Below are 13,179 nucleotides of genomic sequence, written 5' to 3'. Positions count from 1 at the left end.
ATGGATGGATGGATGGATGGATGGATGGATGGATGGATGGATGGATGAATGGATGGATGGATGGATGGATGGATCAGTAAGTTTTTTTGAGAACACAGGTGAGACATGGTCAGGTGTATAGGTAGTACAGAAGCAGGGAGGAGGTGTGGAAGGGAGAAATAAGGAGAGTTAAGGGTTAATGTATAAGATCTTCCCTATCCACAGTCCAAGCCAAGAGACAAGGAACTTCCCTAATGTATTGTTCTGGGATTTGTTTCAACCCAGACCCACCTTGGGGAACTATTCCTTAAAAACATCCAGGGACTTTGCCAATTCCTGGGTATTGACCTGAGACATTTTTGACATAACAACGATTGTTCTTGAGGTCTGAGAGTTTCGGTCAAAACTCTCAGGTCCTTAGGATTAATCACCTATTCTTTGGCTCCCTGCCTTCTTCGTGTAAGGATAACAAAAAGGGTCTTTCTTGGGAAAGTGACTTTGGGAGTCTCCCTCGGAGAGGACACTCTGCTGTAGGGACTTTCCCAACTGAGACCTTGACGGCTGTGATACAGGACTCCCCCAGCCAGATGTTCAGGAGTTGGTGTTTCCTAGGATTGGTGATGTATTTCTTCATCTCTCTATCTTTCTGTTAATAGTCTTTGCTATTAAGATTGCATAATCATATGTATCACATTTATGTGAATGTATGTTTATAATTATTATCATTATTAAATCATTTATAAGCTAGAAAAGTGTGAACATGTCTTTGTGGGTACAGATTCAAACCCATGAAATAAATTATAAGTGCTGCACAGCTCGTAGCACCTTACTGTTACAGGGAGATAGAGAGAGAGAGAGAGAGACAGAGAGAAAGAGAGAGACAGAGACAGAAAGAGAGAGATTAAAAATAGTGAAAGTGAGAATGATACAAGGGGTAATCTTCTGGAAAATACTAAATGGAATTAGATCATTTGTGTGTGTAGAAAGCTTAGCCTTAGTGAAGAAAAGGTCCACCTCCTCATGTAAGACAAGAGTTAAAGGAGGAGATAGTAACAGAAAGCATCTGATCAATATGAGATAAAGAGGAGGGAATATGAGGGAGCTCAGTGGATGGCCTCATTTTTTTTTTCAGAAAAATAGAAAGCAAGGTTCTGAGTTGAGATGGTGAGGAGAGGAGGAGCCATGAGAAGTTTGAGGAAGGATGAAAAGGTTTAGAAAAGCCACTCTGGTGAGTGAGAAAGTGAACTGATTACAGAGATGCAGAAAGATTGCCTTGCCACAGTGAGGACAAAGGTAAGATTATGTAACATTAACCTGTTGGGACACAGGCAACATGGTTTCATGTCTGTCTCTATCTTCATTCAGCAGAATGCAAAAAGAGCAAAAGGAATGGGTGATGGGAGAAAACAAAGGCTGACGTTTGGCAGGGAAAGATTTGTCATAAGATAACAGGTCAGTATAAAAATGAAGCAGTTCACTAAAGGGTTAAGATGGCGAAGGGAAGAGAGTATAACCAGGCAGGGGTGATGGCCTGGGAAAGAACTGAGGGGTGGGGAGATTGAAGGTCAAGGATGAAGATGAAGAACAGGGTTAGGACTTACAAAGCAGAGAATCTAGTGTAATGATAGGAAGTTATAACTAGATAGAGGAATTTCAGAGAAAATGAACATAGAAGTGGAACACTCATGATTCAGAGTAAAATGAAGGGTGTTACCATCTTTGTATCTAGCTGAGGTGGGGTGGAGGAATAGGTTGTGAGAAATGAATACACTGAGGAACTGGGGAGTTAGAATGTTGAAGGGAATATCAAGATGAATGTTGAAGTCCCTCAGTATGAAGGTGGGAGTTGGGAAAGAGATAAAGACCAGAAACAAGGCACTGAACTCATTGAGAAAGGGAGGAGAGTGTCCCAGAGGATGGTAAATAACAGCTACTAGAGTCTTGATTGGGTGATGAATATGGATTGAATGAACCTCAAAGGAAGAGAAGTTGCTGAATGATTGTGGTCAGGTGAGAGCCTAGAAGTGGTAATGGGAAACAAAGAGTATTTTGGCTTTCTTGTGATGGAGGTTTGAGTGAAAATGCAAAGAGTGATAGGAATGGTCACCAGGAAAGCTTTGTCCTCAGAAAAAATGTCAGGTTTTGGTGAGTACAAGTAGGTAGAAGGGGTAAGGAAAAAAAGGGTTAAAGATGAAAACAGGTTTGTTACTTATGGAGCAAGCATTCCAGAGAGCACAGTGAAAAGGGTAGATAGCTTTAGAGTAAGACATCATACAAAATTAGTACTTGGAAAGCTAATGTAATCATGAGCTTTATTACTATGTAGTACAGCAAGCTGGGGTTAGGTTAATACAGTAGGACTATCTTGTTTTCTTGTTTGGTAACCCTCATACTTAATAAAGTGCCTACTGCTTAATAAATGGTTTATCTGTCTGTTAGTCTGTCCATCCATCCATCCATCCATCCACTTATACATCTAACTACCTATTTATCTATCTGTAATCTGATGCCAAGGGAGTGAATTTATTAGTCATAAGAAGCAGGGATATAATTTGAAATTGGGTCCTCTATGGGGCAGCTAGATGGCGCGGTGGATAGAGCACCAGCCCTGAAGTCAGGAGGACCTGAGTTCAAATCCGGCCTCAGACCAAACACTTGACACTTACTAGCTGGGTGACCCTGGGCAAGTCACTTAACCCCAATTGCCTAAAAAAAAAAGAAGAAAGAAATCGGGTCCTCTGGTCACAAATCTAGTGCTTTTTCTACTATATCATGATTATCTTGTGGGGAAGGCAAGGGAAAGCAAGAGATATGATTTCTAATCAGGAATTCATGTTTATTATCATTCAACCACTCAGAGATCTGGAAATTCATCAAGGAAAAAATTCTTGTACTCACATTTCAGTGAGGACAAATCTCACCTGAAGAAGCCAAGGACACCCAGCCTGTACTGGATGGTGACCACTACCACGTTCTGGGAGGTAGATAATATCGAACCATCATACATGGAAGCAGAGCCAAAAGCGAGACCACCACCATGGATCCACACCATCACCTGCAGGGATCAGACATGGTTTTCTTTACAGGAACAAATTCCACCAAGCATGGCTCTGACGCTCCCTTGCTCAACAGGAGAATACTGTACCATATTATCTTGTGACCAATATTAAAGTAGCTCTAAATGTGAGTGAATTTATTTATCAAGATACTGTACATCAAGAGCTGACAGTATATGCATCAGAGCATCTCAGGTAAGAGCCCACTTAACCTGACTCAGAGGCAGTTCAGATCCTCCTTGGAATCTTCCTGGCAGAATCTTCCTAAGATTCTCCTACTGCCAAAGATTCACATGGGGCAAAACAGCCTCTTCTAAAGGATCCTTGTTCCCTCTGAAACAGGGAAAGGAGGCAGGACTCCCTTCTATGGGACACAGACCCAAACAGACAACAGAGGATGCACTGTGAGAAGTAAGCTCTTTATGTCACATCATCTTTTGAATGTTTCAACTGTGGCCCAGAGAACCTTTCTATGTAACAGTAGCTGCTCTCTCAAAGCCAAGAGAAGCTGTTAGAATAGATTACCAGCACTAAGCTATGCTATGGATTAGTTCTTTTTTTAAAAAATTAATTTATGGAATAAAACAAGCATTTCTGTAACATAGTATAATTAAAAAGATGATTGCACAGGAAAACGCATATCCACTATGTACAATTTGCTATTCCTTTTAAATATACAACCAAGTTATCAGAGCAAATTTTTTTCTTTTTTTCTTATAGGGAGAAGTATCCACTTATTAAAACCCCTCTTTAAAAGACTTTAACCCATCTCCTGCTCATAAGCTTGTGTTTAATCCATCCCATTATATTTGTATTGTGGAGAAGGGGTAGGGCAGGGAGGGATGTCATTTCAATCTTATATCACTGACACCAAACAAGATACCCCAACTACAACATAGGAGACCAAAATAACTTTCAGCCAAGGCTAAGCTTCAGGGGGAACAAACCTTCAGAAAACCAGAACCAGTAAGAGTTAAAAATCAAATTGTCTCCTTAAAAACCTAATGATGTTGTTGTTGAGTTCTGTCCAATCCTTTGTGATGCTGTATGGGGGTTTCTTGGCAAAGATACTCTAGTGATTTGCCATTTCTTCCTTGAGTACATTAAGGCAAACAGAGGCTGACAGAGCTAATGAGTGCCTGAGGGCAGATCTAAACTCAGGTCTTCCTAACTCCAGGCCTAGTGTTCTATCCACTGAACCAAATAGGTCAATCCATAGAGCATAATTCTAAGAGTTAAATGCTAGGCAAGAAAAAGATCTTATAATTTCTATAACTAACATTACAAGAGAGAGCCTAATGTTACTGTTCAGATAACTCTATGGTGTTTTCATTGTATGGTTCCTTTAGGCAGTTGATTAGGGTGCTCCATGCCTAGGAGGTGCAGAGACATGAAGGGGCTTTTACTCGCTTGGGAAGATTTTTTCCCTTCTATGGAATGAAGCAAGTGACTGGTTGGAATTCTATGGGAGACATGTTTGGGCATCAGGAAGTAGACAGATTGCAGCTATATGAGCAAATGAAATGGACCAAATCCTGGGCACGAAGAAAGCCAGAGTATGCACTGGCTATGGGGAGGGCATATTTTACTGTGAATAACTGAGTACATGGAGAGAACAGGGAGCCCATCACACAAGTGGATTTGCTTTGGACCTCCTTCCCTGAGGTGATCATCAAGGTGTATATGACTGTGTACCCGGGAATTCTATGTCACGCGGGATCATTGGATCATAGGTTGTAGAAGCTAAAAAGGATTTTAGAGGCTGGCTAGTGCAACACCCCTATTTGACAGATGAGGAAACTGAGGCCCAGAGAAGTTAAGTTGTAGAAGTTCATAAAGCTAGTAAGTGGCAGAGCTGGGCTTTGACCTTAGGAATTTTCACTCTAAATCCTATGTTCTGTTCACTGTACTATGTGGTTTGGTTGCTACTACACCGATCTCCCCTCCCAACCTCCAATCAAAACATAAATCCTTAGGGCACAAACAATGAAGGAAACTATAAGATCAGATTCTTTCTAGTGTAGTTGATCTGAACCCAGGCCTGCTGAGCTTTGCCTGAGCAAGCTCAGTTTCTCTTACACAAAAGCTCTCTGCTCCATGCACCCAGGCAACCTGACATCTATCCCAGCTCACTCCTTCCTTCCAAGTTCTCCTTTGTCTCCTGGAAGCAATGGAAATTCATTTTCTTGTTTCCCTTTGCAGGGCCAGCATGGGTGGCATTTCCTCCAGTCTTCAAATCCTCCAAGCCCTGGAGTATTCCAAACTCCAAACTCCTTTTATGAAAACAACTGTGATAATCCTATATTTAGGAACTTGCCCTGATTTTGTGGTATATTCATTCATTCAATGCATTTCCTGAGCACCTACTCTATGCAAGGCTCTGGGATGGGTATTTTCAGTAAGGCCAGGTCCCTGTTCTCAAAGTACTCATAGTCAACTAGAGGGAAAGGATAGGATATGGACCCAAAAACCATAATACAGACTGTTATATTCTGTATTGGGCCAGCTAGGTGGCATAGTGGATAGAGTGCTGGGCCTGGAGTCAGGAAGACTCAGCTTTCTGAGTTCAAATATGGCCTCAAACACTTATGAGCTGTGTAACCCTGGGCAAGTCACTTTACCCTGGTTGCCTCAGTTTCCTCATCTGTAAAATGAGCTGGAGGAGGAAGTGGCAAACCACTCCAGTACCTTTGTCAAAAAAAAAAAACCCAAATGGGGTCATGAAGAGTCAGACACAACTGAAAAACCCTACTGAACAACAACATAGTCTCTATTGTCATAAGGGATATCCAAAATAAGATTAAGGTAACATTAAGGTGTGAGAAAACCCACCTCTCTTTGTATCCCCAGCAGTAATGAGAAGGGCTACAGGCTTGCAGAAACGGTTGTTGAGTTGAATGCTGATTTGTCGAAGTTCAGAGAAGGCTTCATGGGCAGATAACAGTTGAGCAGTTTTTTTTTCATTATCATTTATTTTAAGTAAGGAAGCCTGGTGTAGATGATAGAGGGTTAGCCTTAGAGTGAGAAGGTCTACGTTCAAGTCCTGCCTTGGGCACATATGAGATGTGTGACCACAAAAAAGTTACTTAGTTTCTCAGTGCACCTGACAAGCCAAGTCTCTAAGTTACAAAACAAGTGCCTGTCCTCATCAACAGAGAGAGTTTCCATATAGGAGAGTTTCCATATAGTAGAGTTTCCTACAGCAATGAGATGCTAGCCCTGGACAGGATCAGGAAGTGTTTGGGAGGTCACACTTTCTCAATGTTTTACTCTCTTCCTATAGCAATAACAACCTGTAGCAGAAATTGATATCAATCCAGATGATGGATCCAACACCCTGAAGTTATTTCAGTCATTTTCAGGGATGCCCAACTCTCCATGACCCCATTTGGGGTTTTCTTGGCAGAGACACTGGAGTGGTTTGCCATTTCCTTCTCTAGCTCATTTTACAGATGAATAAACTGAGGGAAAGAGGGTGAGGTGACTTGCCCTGGGTCATACAGCTAGTAAATGTCTGACGCCAAATTTTAACTCAAAAAAATGAGTTTTCTTAACTCCAGGACTGGTACTCTATCCTCTGGGCCACCTAGATGCCTTGAAAGTATAAGGAGGCAGATTTCAGCCTCATAGGAGGAAGCATTTGCTAACCATGTGAGTTTTTGCCCAGGGGTTGAGCTGATTGCCTTGAGGAGTAGTGAGCTCCCTGTCCAGGACAACTTCAGGGAAGGCTAGATGACTTGTCAGACATATTTGGAGAAGATGACTGTTCCCATGCTGATGGGACTAGGTGACCTCCAAGGTCATGCAGAGTTCTCATGCCTTAGGATCTGGCTTACCGGCAATCTGTCCCCATCCTTTGTGTGGTCAGGAACATAGATATTGAGGTACAAACGGTCTTCAGAATTGGAGGGAATAGGGATGTTCACTTTCATGGCCACTGCCATTTTTCCTAGGGGAGTGACATCCTGCAAACACCTGAAAAATATAAGAGATGAATGATCTAAATAGAATCACATGGTAATAATTGGGTGCTTTGAGGTTTGTAAAGCACTTTACAAACATGATATCATTTAACCATCACAATAACCTTGAGAAGTAGGTGCTATTATTATCCCAATTTTACAGATGAGGAAACTGAGGCAGGCAAGAGTGCAGTGACTTGCAAGCATTTCACAACTTCTTATACAGTCCTTTTTCTTGTTCATTGTTTATTGAAATGTTTGGGTTAGTTGGAAATTGTTAAGTTGGAAACAAAGTATTTTTTAAACAAAAAAAAACAAACCTGGAAATAGATATTACCAACACTAGAGTAGCTGAACACATCACAGTGTGTGAATGCCATGGAATGTGATAGCACTGTAAAAGAGGATGAATGTGAGGAACTTAGAAAACTTGCTGCAGATTGATGAATGTTAAGTTAGACCAAGACAGACCATGACTAGAGGCATTTTTAACAAGAGCACCACCGCTGGCCAATGTGTCAGTTGAATTTTCTTTGTTACAGAGGACCATTACTTTGGAGGGGTAGGAGGGAGGCTGGGGTGTGGAATGGGCAATAAGTGTGGTCTCCAAAGCAAAAAAGCATCAAATTGCTTAAAAACAAAACCAGGGGTCAGATTCAGTGACCTCCAGCTTTCTGAGCCTATCAGTCTGTGAGTCCTGGCTTTGTTATTTTCTAGCTTTGTGTCCTTGGGTGAGTCACTTAATCTCTGTTGTTGTTCAGTTGTGTCCTACTTGTCTTAACCCATATGAGGTTTCTTGCCAGATATACTAGAACAGTTTGCCATTTATTCTCTTGCTCATTTTACAGATGAGGAAACTGAGAGCAAACAGGGTGAAGTGACTCGCCCAGGGTCACACAGGTAGTAAGTGTCTGAGGCTAGATTTGAACTCAGGTTTTTGTGATTCCAGACTCAATATTCTATCCTCTGAGCCACCCAGCTGCCTCTAATCTCTGTTAGACTTTGTTTTCCCATCTGAAGCAATATGTCTACTAACAACCTCACAATATTTTTCTGAAGTCTGTTATTCTCTAAAGTCCAAATAAATGTGAATTACTATCATTAAGCAATTTGAGGCCTTGAAGCCCAGGGGACATTCATTCCTTCAACAAATACTTAACTAATGTCTACTGTGTGCAGAGCACAAAGACAAAATGTGAATAAGACAAGATGGCACCCCATGCTTATCTGGTAAGAAAAGAATAAAGAAAGGTGCTTACACAGGTGAATGAGTAGTCGCATCTCTCACATTGCTCCAGGAATCTAGTGATTGTGGAGGAGAAAACCTCAGGGACCCCACAGGGGGTTTGGCAAAGGGGATTCCCAGGAAAACATTGACAACTTTGTCAATCCCCTTGATACTGATTTGAGTGCCTTGAATCTGTCCATACTCAGTGGTCCTGATGAGGTCATCTGCATGATGCCCTGTGAACAAAAGGGAGAGAAATTCTCAAGGACAAAGGGCTGAAATGATTTCCAAATGCCCCCTTACATCCCCCACCACGACCATTTTTTCATTAGATGGGAATACAAGCCTCCTTCTATTTCTGCCATGATTCTTTTCATTTCCCTTAAAGATCTCCAGCGATGAAGAACTTACTCCAGAGAAGGGCCATTTGTACTTTTAGACAGCTCAGCCACTGACTCAGGAGCTGTCCAGCATTGGGAACCTGAAGTTCAAGATCAAAGCAACTGCTCCCCAACAATTCCACCCTAAGCCCAGCTTAGGAAAGCATAGAGCTAAAATTCAGTGCCCTAATTTATTAGTATGACCCAACTGAGTAAAGATTAAGAAGCATCTACTATGAGCAATGCTCTCAGTTCTGAATTGAGGATAAAATGACAGGAATTTCAATTCTCCCAGAGACCTGTGCACCAATAACTAGGAGTGCAAGGGAGAGGTATAAAGGAGAGTTCCTGGCAAAGACCTAGGAAAAGATATGAGGAGAGTCAGGAAAAGCTCTGCTACAAGTGGCAGTGCCCAAGCTGGGTCTTTAATGAAGAGTCTTCAACAGAAATAAACTGAGGGAAGTGCTTTGTGGGCATGAGAAAGACAGTAGACAAAGAAGGGGGACAGGAAACTGCAGGAGAAGAAAGGCAGATGAAAAGTAGTTACATTGGGCTGTAACCCAATGTATGTGTCAGGAAGACTCATGTTCCTGAGTTCCAATCCAGCCTCAGCTATTTACCTGGGCAAGTTATTTAACCTATTTGTCATCAGTTTCCTCATCTGTAAAATGAGCTGGAGAAGGAAATGGTAAACCAATTCTAGTATATTTGCCAAGAGAACCCTAAATAGGGTCACCAAGACTGGGATATAATTGAAAAAGAACTGAACAACAACACAACAAATATGAATACAGTAGTAGATGATAAGGCTGGATGCAAAGAGTACTATATTTGGGCTTAGAGAATAGGGGTTCAATCATAGCTCTCCCTTTTACTGCCTGTGTGAACATTCAATTCCTTTCCCTTCCCTAAGCCTGTTTCTCCTCTTTGATGAAATGGGAAAAGGGCATTGAATTCAATGGTCCTTAATATTTCTCCCAGCTCTCTGTCCTTGAGCCCAAGAGCTAGAGACGGTTCACCTATGAGGACACAAGATCACACTCCGCCTGGATCAAAAAGACAAGGGTGGTGTGCCTCTGAAATATTGGCACTCCCCTTTTATCAAAGGAGATCAAAGTATAGCCCGATATAAAATGCCTGGGAGTGACTTTAACATACATCAGCTGGGCTTCAGTTTCTCCTCTATAATCATAGTGGTTTGGGAGGATGAAAATAAAGAAATAACCCAAAGCCTCCAGCTTCTTGGATAAGAACTCACTGTTTGACAAAAACGGCTGGGAAACCTGGGTACTAGTGTGTCAGAAACTAGGTATAGACCAACATCTCACATCATATACCAAGAAAAGGTCAAAATGGGTACATGATTTAGACATAAAATGTGATACCATAAGAAAACTAGTAGAGCAAGGAATAACTTACCTGTCAGATCTATGGAGGAGGCAAGAATTTTTGACCAAACAAGATATAGAGAACCTTATGAAATGCAAAATGGATTACATTTTGGACTACATTAAACTGAAAAGGGTTAGCACAAACAAACCACCCCAACCAAGATTAGAAGGAAAGCAGAAAGATGGGAAACAATTTTTATAGCAAGTATTTCTGATAAAGGCCTCAGTTCTCAAATATATAGATAACTGAGTCAAATTTATCAGAACACAAGCCATTCCCCAACTGATAAATGGTCAAAGGATATGAATAGGCAGTTTCCTGATGAAGAAATTAAAGCTATCTATAGCCATACAAAAAAAAATGCTCTAAATCACTACTGATTAGACAAATGCAAATTAAAACAACTCTGAGGTACCACCTCACACCTCTCAGATTGGCTAATATGAAAGAAAAGGAGAATAATAAATATTGGAGAAGATGTGGTGAAATTGGGATACTAATACATTATTGGTGGAGTTGTGAACTCATCCAGCTATTATGGAGAACTATTTGGAACTATGCCCAAAGGGCTATAAAAATGTGCATGCCCTGTGATCCAGCAATACTGTTTGTAGGTCTGTATCCCAAAGAGATCACAAAAAAGGGGAAATAACCGATATGTGCAAAAATGTTTATAGCACTTCTTTTTGTGGTGGCAAAGAATTGGAAATTGAGGAAATGTCCATCAGTCTGGGAATGGTTGAACAAGTTGTGACAAATAGATATAATGGAATACTAAGAAATGATAAGCAGGTAGATTTCAGAAAAACCTGGAAAGACTTATGTGAAATGATGCTGAGTGAAGTGAACAGAACCAAGAGAACATTGTACACAGTACCAGCATCATTGTGCAGTGATCTACTATGAATGACTCAGCTCCTCTCAGCAATAGAATGATCCAAGACAGTTCCAAAAGACTCATGATGGGAAATGCTATCCATGTCCAGAGAAAGAACTATGGAGTCTGAATGCAGATCAAAGCATACTATTTTCCCTTTTTTTTATTTTGGTTTTTGTTTTTTTTGTGGCTTTTCCCTCTTGTTCTGTTTCTTTTTTCACAACATGACTAATGTGGAAATGTGTTTGCATTGTTGCAAACGTATAACCTATATCAGATTGCTTACCATGTTGTTGGGGGAGAATGAGACGGAAGGGGAGGAGAAAAAATTTGAAGCTCAAAATCTCATAAAAAATAGATGTTGAAAACTATCTTCACATGTAATTGGAAAAAATAAACTACTACTTGTGAAAAAAAGAAAGATAGAGAAAATAAAGAAAAAAGCTGTGCCACATTTTCTCATGCAAATGCAGAGCTACTATTTCCAGCTCGTAAAAAGATCCTCCCCAATGATCACTCTTATCAACCTCCTTGAAAATGACTCAACTGTCCCTCTCTCCCCACCCCACCAACAGCTGATAGAAGAGGTTTTTTATATAACACATGGAGAGGACATCAATTTCTCAGCAGCAAAACGATTTTGGCCTCCTAAAATCAAACTAGCAATAATCCATCACCCCCAGCCCACCCACCCAAGCAGTCAGTGAGGGCAACAAGAGAAAAAACAATGCACAAGCCCCATATCTCCAATGGGAAAATCAAAGGACTCCTTCCACGTCCCCCCAGAAATTACGCCCTGCTCTGCGTCAGCCTGGCAGAGCTGCTCATCTGGGGCTTGAATCAGGAGGCCCAGGACCCCCAAAGTTAGGACCTTGGGCAGCAGCGAAGTCTTCTACATCTTTCCCTCTGCACAGCCCTCTGGTTATGCTTAATCAGATCCCAGGCCTATCCTTTAATAAAAAAAGAATTGGATCAAAGGGCACTCCAGGGAAACTGGGGCTAAGGATTACTTAACAAACTTCCTTGTCAGAATTTGTCTTAGAGATATTTGAAAAAAAATTTAGATTGTATCCCTAAAGGCTAAAGACAGGTCTGAAAATCTACCTATCCAACAGGGATATGCTGGTAAATGTGTAATAACAACCTCTCTGGAAAACAAAAACAAACAAGCAAATGTATCCATGACTCATTCTTAAATTTAATCTCTATTAGTAACATTTTTCCAACACTTTCTTAACTCTAGACAATCAACAAAACAATAAATCAAGCCCTGAATTGTAGCATTTTCTGATTTCAGAGGGGCAAATATGACAATGAGTTCACAAGAGCCAGTTTGAGCTGGCCCCACCACTTCACCTGAAGTGTCAAGGGTCAGAATTTGAATTACACAACCTCACCACTCTCCCTCCCAATTTCTGGAGACTTCTGTGACCTTTCCCCCTCGAAGCTCTTCAGTTCCTTGGTTTTTCTTCTGGACTCCATTGGGGTTTCCTTAGTAAAAATACTGGATTGGATTGCCATTTCCTTCTCCAGCTCATTTTACAAATGAAGAAACTGAAGGCAAGTGGGTTAAGTGACTTGCCCAAGGTCACACAGCTAGTAAGTGTTTGAGGCAGAATTTGAATACACAGTGCTCTCTGAGTGAACCCAAACCCTCCTGTTGGATTTTGCTGACTGGAAGTATGCTTCTGCCAAGGCCATGGTATGATAGATATTTCCCTTATTTTTTACAGCCCTCCCTTATTTGAGGCACTATCCCACCACTCCCTATTTTATGACATCCTCTATTCATGGTTGGCAGGAAACCAGAAATCCTGGGGCCGCACTATTTGTTTTATGAAACTATAATTTTGGCTAATGAGGACACAGGCATCCTGAGCCAGGAAGGTTAGAGGTAATTGCTCTGAAGATCTAAAGTCCCCTTTACCTATCATTCCTTGAGCTCATTTTTACAATGAAAGTACATTCATATCTCTATGTGCATGACTCGCCAGCTTTCAGAGAAATAAACATGCACATTAAGTCTAATTTTGTTCGTCTTTCTTAGAACAAACTCTGTAAAGGTTGAGGGTTGACAAGGAGAAGATAGGAAATTCCATGTTAGAGAATTTAGTGAATGTGTAAGAAAGAATAGGAGTAATGAGGGAGTGTGGAAGGGATGACTTTAGTTGGATTCTATAGTAAGGGAAGAGAGCTGAAATTGACTCAGTGGTTAGCTTGGCATTGAAAGTCCTCCATGAAAGAAAGAAAGAAAGAAGGAAAGAAAGAAAGAAAGAAAGAAAGAAAGAAAGAAAGAAAGAAAGAA

At 41.0% G+C, this 13,179-nt stretch overlaps 1 pseudogene; it reads right to left on the bottom strand.

Annotated features, from left to right (window-relative positions):
• The window catches only part of LOC114027967, a 29,539-nt pseudogene extending 17,767 nt beyond the window's left edge, over window positions 1-11,772 (bottom strand).
• Between the last annotated feature and the right edge of the window lie 1,407 nt (window positions 11,773-13,179).

This window comes from Vombatus ursinus, unplaced genomic scaffold, assembly GCF_900497805.2.
Source record: "Vombatus ursinus unplaced genomic scaffold, bare-nosed wombat genome assembly UNPS02014864.1, whole genome shotgun sequence".
Lineage (NCBI taxonomy): Eukaryota > Metazoa > Chordata > Mammalia > Diprotodontia > Vombatidae > Vombatus > Vombatus ursinus.
Note: the sequence above shows the minus strand (reverse complement) of the source record. Positions and strands in the feature narration are given on the sequence as shown.